The sequence below is a fragment of the Cryptomeria japonica genome, chromosome 6 (genome assembly GCF_030272615.1).
Source record: "Cryptomeria japonica chromosome 6, Sugi_1.0, whole genome shotgun sequence".
Lineage (NCBI taxonomy): Eukaryota > Viridiplantae > Streptophyta > Pinopsida > Cupressales > Cupressaceae > Cryptomeria > Cryptomeria japonica.
In genome coordinates, this window is record NC_081410.1 from 195,403,012 (window position 1) to 195,413,154 (window position 10,143).

General features: G+C 33.6%; 1 long non-coding RNA gene across 2 annotated transcripts; it reads left to right on the forward strand.

The window, feature by feature from the left end:
* Positions 1-338: 338 nt before the first annotated feature.
* Positions 339-9,167, forward strand: LOC131063482 (uncharacterized). Of its 2 annotated transcripts, none has more exons than XR_009358177.1 (4): positions 339-883; positions 3,932-4,661; positions 7,025-7,114; positions 8,794-9,167. It is a non-coding gene; the product is annotated as an uncharacterized LOC131063482 (long non-coding RNA). The 2 variants fall into 2 exon arrangements; XR_009358178.1 differs by having other exon boundaries at positions 7,028-7,114.
* The last annotated feature ends 976 nt before the right edge of the window (positions 9,168-10,143 follow it).

The window sequence follows — 10,143 nt, forward strand, 5'->3', positions numbered from 1 at the left end:
TTTTAAGTTCTTTGAAATTGGAAAATTATATGGCTTGTGGTTGACTAGTGTGTATTTTTTAGGGTATCAATTCCATGAAAACCGTCATTTATATTTTATTAAAATTCTATAAATCGATTCACATCTTTTTTAGAACATAATCAAAACCGTCATTTATATTTTATTAAACAATTCAATACCTTGTATTTTTTTTTTTACCATTATAATCTTACAAATTTGAAAAAAACAATATAATTCCAATGTTTCAAGTATGATTGAAACATTGGTAAATAAAAAAATATTACATAATTAACCCCAAAACATTCAAAAACTATTATACTACTTCCCGCCTAGGTTCACTATGGGAATGCTTTTGGTTGCAGGGGTTTTCTTTTGGCTTCCGCAGAAAACACATGCTACCGTTAAAAAACACGCTCCATAGATGGACATTGCAGCTGAAAAAAGCATGCTACTGGTTCGAATCCACCCGTTGAAAATAAAACATGCTACCGTTAATAAACACGCTCCATAGATAAATATTGCAGCTGAAAAAAGCATGACAAAAACACGCTCCTATTCCTTAACCTATTATATATATGGCCATTGATTTAGAAGAATAGCTCATCCGCAATGTTCAGTGTTTCCCTGCGTACATTGATTCTGAATGTACTAGCTCTGCGTACTCCTCTGGTTATTGCTGCTTCAAGGCCATAGTGAGCATAGAGATGAAATATTTTAGGGAACTGAATTTATGGATTCTTGGTATAGGGCTCGATGCCCTTTCCTGCAAGGGGTGAATTTGCCATTTGGTGTGCCCTATCTGCGGAGGAATGTTGTCCCACGGAGTGACGCCTCCAACGCCTCAGAGGTCATCCGCATCACCAATCATGTGCGGAGGAATGTTGTAAGTCCCACATACCCAACGCCTACAAAGGAATTCTTGAGTTTAATTACTTAAATTGATCTGCTGGTTTTTCCTCTTGAGTTTAATTACTTAAATTGATCTGTTGGTTTTTCCTCTTTTCTGTTTCATCTGGTTAATGGATATATGTTTTTTATAAGGTAATTTTTAATTTCAAAAACCATAGAATTATATTTTATGCCATGTAGAATGTAATCATATTTTATGTTTATGACATGAATGTTAACTTGGCCAACAGAGAACACAAAGATTCTGATGAGCAATAGCATTTGAGACATTCTGACTCATCTCTGTACTCTGTAGTGATGGTCTGCAATCTAGGACTTCTGTTACCATTTCATTAGTTTTATGATATTAAATTAATGTTTGGCAGCAATTGAAGAAGTTGGTCTGCAATCTAGGATATCTTATGCTTTCCTTGATTGCTTGTTGAGTCAACACCTTTCCTTGGGCACCCAGCTGACTCATCCCCTGTCTGCAATTGTCCTTGCACAAATTGTCCTCTATATCTTCTCACCTACCTTCCAACTTACCAATTGATCTTTATATGCTTGCAACTATCTAAAACTCCTCCAGACTACCGTGACTACCCTCTCCCTGATTTCAGGTCATGTGAGAAGCGACTTGAAGGTGATCAAATCCTTGAAGAGGGTGTAGGAGATTCTCTAATACTAGTAGCTACTAGTTGTTTGATTCACTAAAGCATCTTTCTCTCATGTTTTATGCATATCTTGTTCATCTGATTCCCTACGAGGTCTCTATCAAGTTTAGTCATCTATTAGGTCTGTCATCTGTATCCTGCAAACACCGACAATCATTCATGAGAACTTTAGTGACTATTATAGCACCTCACTATTGCATGGTGCATGGTCTTTTCATATTTACCATCCTATTGTCATGCCTCTACCATGTATTTTTGTCATTTATCTCCTAAATGTTTTTCTCTTAGATCAGTGTTTGGGCTTTGATACAATTATCATACTGTTTCTGTGTCATAAAAACTATCAACTTTTTCCAACAGTCCATAGAAATTGAAGAAAGAACTCACAGACTTTTTCTTGCTACTGTTATGCGTGAATAGTATTCTCCTTTATGATGATTAGGTCTCTAGACTACCACTTGACCCAGATTTTGTCAAAATACCATGCCCTTGTCCTAGAATCTCTAATTTACAAATTAGTTCACTGTCACGAACCTCTACTACCATCTAGGATTCTGATTGCTTTTGATTTCTAACTTTCTTTCCACTTTCCCTTGTGCTTATTTTATGATCCTTGGACTATTATGCACTGGTATTTATTACTGTCATCTACATGGCCATTATTTCACTTGGTTTAATTTATCACATTGTCATATAATCTGTCAATGGCCCTGTCATATGCACTAAACCACCTCTACCTATAGTGTTTTGACTCATATTTCTCATATCTTAATAGCAGTTTTGTTCACTATCATGATTCATTTAACAATGTCTTCCAACCATGCATACCGTATCAATATTCATCATTTTGGTGTTCACTCAGACATAGGAATTCTAAGGAGAATTTTGATAGTGGTACTTGCTATCTTTTCTCTTTGTATTCTATGCTCTTATTGATTATTGAAAGCTTTGACCTCTGTCATACATCTTTCATGATGCACTCCACAAGTCCCAGTACACTGTCACTGATTCTTTGTCCTACTTAACCTTTTCAACTCTGTCATTGTCTAGATCATGCTCTCTGATTTCAATGTATCATGATGGATGTACAATTTCAGTCAAGGCATGCAAGTTTAGTGAACTGAGCATGACAGACTTATTACTTTAGGATTTTCAAGGACAACAATTCTTGCAAAGACTATCACCCTTTTCTTTTATGGATATTTCAAGGAATGAACTGTACTGTAAAAATGAAATGCCAAATCAATGAAATCATCCATCTAGAAAGTTTGCCCACTATTATTTGACATGAGGATTGTCATCACTAGGACTATCATCTTTGTGCGTTTGTTTATTGAAGATGTTCATGACTTATTCATAGTTCACCCTATGATGTTGTGTTCACAGCTTGATACTGCCCCTCTAAAATTTATCAAAGCATTATAATCGTACTTATGAAATTCATGACCTACCATTCTACTATTCATGCAGTAAAGTCGACCTCTTCCTTTTCACCGTTGCATAGTCTCTTTCATTGACAATAAAGCAAAACTCAACATAAATATTCACAGAAGATTTTTATAGTTGACAGAGGCAAAAAAATGATCACAAGGGTTTTAAATTTATAATAATCCTAATATGAGGTTTAATAGTATTAAGGACTTCACTCAAACCCTATTTCTATCAATCGTACCCTTTTTTATGGAGTTTTTTCTTAGCTAGGGTTTGGCCAAGTTTTGAAGTTTACAAATGGCTCTCCTTTTCTCAACACCACTATACCATAGAGAACAATGATGACCCCAAACTCATTCAAGGAGCATGTGGGAACTTGACATTCTGTAGATTACCATCTTATGGGTTTACTCATTGAGGGGCCTATGAATGACTTTTTAAATGTCCTCTTGAAGTATGCTCTGCTACCTTGCTTCTTGTAAGCTTTGTCATAGGTGACTTCTTTGAACCCTTCTTCAAAACTAATATTGTTAGAACCCCGTCTTCAAACATATTAGATCATCAAGCAACCAATCTTAGCACCTATCTTCCTAATGATCAAGCCACATGTCCTTCTCTTACTTATCTTTATATTAGAGATCTACCAACCAAAACAACGCATCTTATGGAGTTTTCTTCATAATGATGATACAAGATCTTTGATTACAGGACTCTTGACCAAACTTTGGATAGGTTTCTGCCCTCTAGCATGGTTTTTCGTACATTATTTATCACATGGTTTGAATGTTCATAATAACAAAGATTCTGTCATTCCCTTAAGATCTCATGGGAAATATATCTTAAGCTCAAAGGAGGGGCAATGTACATTTGAAATTTTGATTATTATCTGTATAGAAATATTGTGGCTAAAATGATTTAAATTTTTTATTGTCTAATAGGACTGATTTCGGAAAGGAGAACCAGTATGTATATTAGCTTATTATGGTAGCCGTGGACCAACAAAATTTGCAGAGGTAGAAGAATGCTCAGCCAATATAAGGGAGGGCAGAAACCATATTACTGAAGCTTAAATGGAAGCATGTTGCACGCATTGCTGGAGATGGTGTAGCTCCAGGAAGACAACAATGATGTGGATAATATAAAGCAGGCATTTAGCAAATGGCTACTTATGCTAAAAGTGGAGTGAATTTTAAAATAAATTAAAATTTGTTGTGAACTTGAATTTATATATATTTAATAATAATGTTAATATACAAATTTTTTGTTTCATTCACATTGATGTTAACAGTTTGATTGTTGAAGTCAGATTCACTTCAGTGACTTGATGAATGTTTAGAAAGTTTTGTTTACATCAGATTCTGTTTTGTTGGTTTCTTTGTCCATCATTCTATGCTTTTTGTTTTTTTTCTTAGCTTTCATTCTCTTTTTGTTTGGCATGGCCATGCCGCCTCTGTTTTTATTGTCTGTAAGTTTTACTCTAATATGTTTGGTATGTGTTTTTATTTTGTATTTTTATGTGTAGATTGTTTTCAAAAAAGTTTTTTTGGTATTTTGCATTTGTTTTTTTTCGTGGGTGGTGATTTTTCAGGCAGCAGTGATGATGATGATGAGGAGGAGGAGGAGAAATGAAGCAGAACTACATATCACAAGCACCAGGAAATACAACAGGTACAAACATTTGAATTTGCATTTGATAATAGATTTATATTTTGCCAGCCTTTTGTCTGTGGCATATAATATGTAAAGTCTTTTCAAACATGAACTAGAATATCAATTTTGAGCGATTGCAGAACTCAAGTCCACAGTTTAGCTGAGTATTAATTTGTACGTGTCCATAGTCTAACTGAGTCGCAGGGATTATTCAGTTTCCCTACACCTTACTTTTTGAACGATCACAACTTAATGGAGTTAGGAATGCTCAACATTCCTTGCTAAAAAGTGAAAAAAAACCATTTCACTAGAGTATGTTTTCCATGTCAATTTTTTTTTAAACTAGCTAAAGAAATTTAATATTTGCCAATGAATAAATCATTGGATTCTGCAAATTAAGCCATGTGATCAGTAGGATATAGATTTTGTAGGACTGTTAGAGATTGGGATATTGGTTTTGTAGAAGCACATGTTTTGGCGAGACATTCTTAGGTAGGATATATTGGTTTTATCAACAGTGCTGTTTACTGTGTGGGTAGAAGACCAATTTGTAAATATAAAATCTCATTTTTACAGCTATTTTACTAAGAAGTTTTAGATGTCCTTTACATTTAACCCGAGGGACAATCTTTGGGAACAAATGCTGTGCAGTTCTTATGATGGACTCTTCAATAGAATAATATCATAGATCTATTCTTCTCGTAGCAAATGACCAATCAAATATTTAATAAGATTCTCAGTTTTTAACATGGGATCAGGAAGGTCTATTGCTATGTCCTTGAAAAAGTTCTTTGCCATGCCAAAAATCTATTGATTCTTTGCTTGAAAAGTTCTTTACATGAATAACTTGTGTTCAGGTTACTTTAAGGACCAATATAGGTTGAAAACCTATCATAAAATATTTAAAGAGATCTATAATTAAGTTGTCATGTAGAATTCGATGTAGATTGGCATGCTCAAGTTGCAAAGAAAGGCCTCTAAGTCATGTATCATCCAGAACTACAACTTGTTTCAAGTTTTGAATTGTTTGATGTAATGGGAGAATATGTTCGTATTATTGGCAGCACTAGAATCTATACTTAGAGTGTAGAAGATGACTATTTTTTATGAAATATAGTTGACATTGAGATTATCAACTTTATGACATACAATTATTTAAGACCCAAACCATAAATTTGTCGTTATCATTTTATTGGATCGAATGGAATGAGGAAAATCTCTTTTGGTATGTTGGATTGCCATAGGCCTCACTGGAGCACTTCAGTTGCTTGGCAAGGCATCCAATATAGTAGATTATGTGAAACAAGCTGAAGAACCAGGATGGATAAAGTAGAAAATCATTGAGTTTGAATATGGGAGTTGAAGGTTTTTGCTAGTAAGAGGCAATCCTTAAAGCGAGAAAAAGAACATATGTTGCATCAAGAGGATTAGACCTACATTAAATCATTGAATAGCTAGGCTGAAAGGTAAAATTTGAATAAAAGACTTTTGCATGCTTTCAAATATTTTGGACCTTGCTATATAATTTCAAGCTATGGAATGGGTGAATTAAAAATCACAACAATGATATTAAAGGAAAGTTTATGTTCTAGTTGTTCTTGAGGGTGATTTTTCTAACAAAAGTCACACTACTATTTGGAATGTCATGCCCCCTTATTTTCCAGTTGTTCTTGAGGGTGATTTTTCTAGCAAAAGTCACACTACTATTTGGAATGTCATGTCCCCTTATTACATTTGGAAGTCATTCATTACCTAGGATCCATATGATTGAAAAACTTGAAACCATTTTGTATCCCCATAATAAACTACACTAGAAGTAGACAAATCCAAAGTAAATTGGTTTCAGTCTTGTATGTGATGCATAATATGGGGATCATATCGTGGCTTGTTGAAGTATCTGAGGCCCCAATTGTTGTGAAGGAATTTTTAATGGTTGATTTCTCATTATGGAAGACATCTTAGCAATCGAGTATCAAGTACAGGGATCAAGACTTTTGGTTCTAATATGCATATGAGAGAGGTTAATGAACGTCTTTGTAAAAGGAGAGAATGTGAAAAACACATTATAAATGATCTCTTAGCCGTTTTTGGTATTACAAATATTTGTTACCGTTTTATGCTAAATCTTGTGTTCAATCTCTACAGTAAAATTGTAATACTACAATTTGTTTTTGTACATATTTACTAGAAAACATTAAGCACAGTTTTAGTTTTATTTCCAATTTTTGACTTACTATCTCTCAATATCTAAGCAATCTTTGTGATCTTTTTTCTTCTTTTTGGTCTGCATAATTTTTTTTCCAAAGTATTTTGATTTGGATGCAATCTTTAATTTTTTTTTAAACTGAAGTTCTTGTCTTATCTTTTTGTTTTCACTATAGCAGTATTGATGATAAGGAGGATGATGAGGAAATAGCCAAGCAGCTAGCGAAAGCTTTAAAAGTTTGTTTATCTGAAGTCCCAAATAAACAGTATGTACCCTTTTCAATTTGCTGAAGAACTTGATAAGTTTGCTTATTAATCTCATGTTAAGCCACCACTTTGAAATTACTGCGAAATCTGGGAAGAAAATTTAAAAGAAAATTTAAAAGGAAAACATTCATGCTTATCTCAGAATACTTAGCATAAAAGTAGTAAGTACATAACTGTAAGATTTTATCTGCTTGGTGCACTTTAAAAAATACTATACTACATTCCCTAGTTGCTAATATTTAGATGCACTGCTTGTAATCAAAGGCCATTCAAGTAAGTCTGAGATCAGAAGCAAACGATTGTACCTCTCTTCTTTACTACTTAGTTTTGTACTTATTCAAGATGATTGTTTACAAGTTGCTTTCAATACGTGGTTGACACATGTAATGCCAAATCTCAATTTGTATGGTCTTCAAATTAACATATCTCAGAATGCAGTAAGAATTGTTGCTATGTATGCGATTCTGTATACACATGAGATTATTTTTAACAACTTAATGCTAAAGGGTGTCAAATTCTGTACTTCTTGAGGGGTGGGGGTGCTGATGGTGAAGGCATGTGTTCTCCACATTGGAGGTCATTAATTTGAAACCAATGGTGGATAGAGCTATAGACCTAGTTGAACAATATATTTTGCAAATGGAAAAGCAATTCCCATGTGGATACCACAAGTGATCTGTCAGTCACGAATTGGTGTTTCACTTAGCAGTGACGTGAAAAACTATGATTCCCAAACGTGGTTATTGTTTGCAGATTAAATGGTCTCTTTCTCTCTTACAATTATAGTCTTTACTTTTCCATCAATCCCTGCTTTTAGTCCAACCCAACTTCATTCCATTCACAAAAAAATCAGGTCTTTAATAGAGTTGTACCACAATGAATTGAGCTATTCTTTACACAAGACATTTGGCTTCAAAATCTCATCTTAGACTTAAAGTTACTACAGACACGGGCATTGGGCTATTTTCAGTTCAAATCAGTATTTTAGCTCCTGATGTTTTCTCCAACCCAAGATAGCTACCAGCTACATTCCAAAATTAATGGGATGAGTAAAGGCTCTGTTATGAACTTTTTAGTCTGTGCCAACATTAAGTGTTGGGTAGTGGACCTATCACACCCTGCTTGTGTAATTATGAAATCTTTGGGATGTGGGACTTAGCCCACTCTGTTTATGTAATTAGGAAATCTTTGGGATGTGGGACCTAGCTCACTCAGTGTGACCTAGCCCACTCCGTTTATGTAATTAGGGACTCTGTGGGACGTGGGACCTAGCTCACTCTGTTTATGGTAACTCATACTCAGATATGTACGGCTGTTTGTTAACACCTTTTTATCAATAAAAAACAACTTTGCCTTCTCTAATCTATTCTTTTGTGTGCAAAAGAATATATCACGTCAAATATAAGTGATGTGATTTTCTATGATTTGTATGCAAATCCTCAATATATGCCACATTTTGTGTAGCAACTTTATAAAGAAGTAACATGTATTACACAGGTTATAGTTTGTGTATGGATTTTAGTCATTTTGGGGTTGTGAAACTTTTATTTTTCCTTCCATAGAGTGTTAAAATATCAACCTTGCTATGAAATGTTGATGTATTGACATGTCAAAACCTAAGTTGTGTGAAATAAAACTTGTTTATTAGGGTGTTAATAAATATTCTTTGTGATTTCAGGAGAGCAGCAACATTAGTTAATGTTTGGATTTGGTTCAAGCAGTCGATGTGGCAGAAGCACTTGGCATTCGTTGATTACTATAATGATAAATACCTTTGCCATGTCTGTAGAATGAGTGCAAAGTGATGCCTAGAGTTACTCAATTGTTATTGATGTCAATGCAGAACAAATTTTAATTTTACTATTGGACTTTTGCATCATTTTCTGAAATCGTTCAATTTATTTGTAAATGGATATGTAAATAGATTTGTTGTTTAATAATTTTTTTGGGGGGAGGGGTTGAATTTGCCTCCTCCTCAAGGTTGAAGAGAATGGTCATTGGTCATGGCCATTTTTGTTAGCCTAGTGTTTCTGCAATGTTTTTTCATTTTTATTTTTTATTGCGTAATTTTTTAAATTTTTTTTTCTAATTTTATATTAAAGCAAGATATATGTGAAGTGTATGTTTGAACAAGATGTGTGAATTGCAATAATGCTGCATGAAATGTCTTTTAACTTTCACATTCACTTATCTCAGGATTTAAACTTTAGCATTTATTTTGAATATGTGAAACAAACAAACTATATGTGAAATGTGTTTTAACTTTGACAACCACTTTCTTGTGTTTGTAATTTAGTACACGTGTGTAAATTTGAATTTTTATGTTCACCTTATATTAAGAATATTGTATGTTTGAACTCTGGCATTCATATTTTTTGTATTTGTACTTAGGCGTGTTTTAACTCAAGTGTTTACCATTTGTGTGGTTGAACTGACTTTTTGCAAAACCTATTCAAATTAGGCATGTGTTCACATTTTTGTGTTTGTATTTTGGTATATGTTTGAACTTTGGGTATATTTAAACATTAGCATTTAGTTTGTATACGTGTGAAGTGTGTTTGAACAACTATGTGTTAAATGACTAAACATTGTGTAACTTTGGGATTCACTTTGTGTGTGTTTGAAGTACTTTTTTGTGAAATGTGTTTACATTTGGTATGCTTGAATAAACTCCATGTGTTTGAAAAAATCTGCATGTTTATTTTGTGTGGTTAAAACTTTGTCATGCGTTCGCTTTTTGTTGGTGTGAAATAAGTTGTAACTTCGAAATTCATTTTATATGAATTGCGTTGTGTTTGAAATTTAATTTTGATAATTTACTTAATGTGTTTTGAGCTTTCATTGATGTTAACTTTGCGTGTGTGTGTTTGAGCAACGTCCATGTGTTTTGTTTCCATTTGTGTGCTTGAAAGGTAATTTTGACATTACCTTTAGTGTTGTTTGTATTTTAATTAGTTTTGGAATTCACTTTGTGTGTTGTTTGCATTTTAACTAATTTTGGAATTCACTATGTGGTGGTTTTTGTATT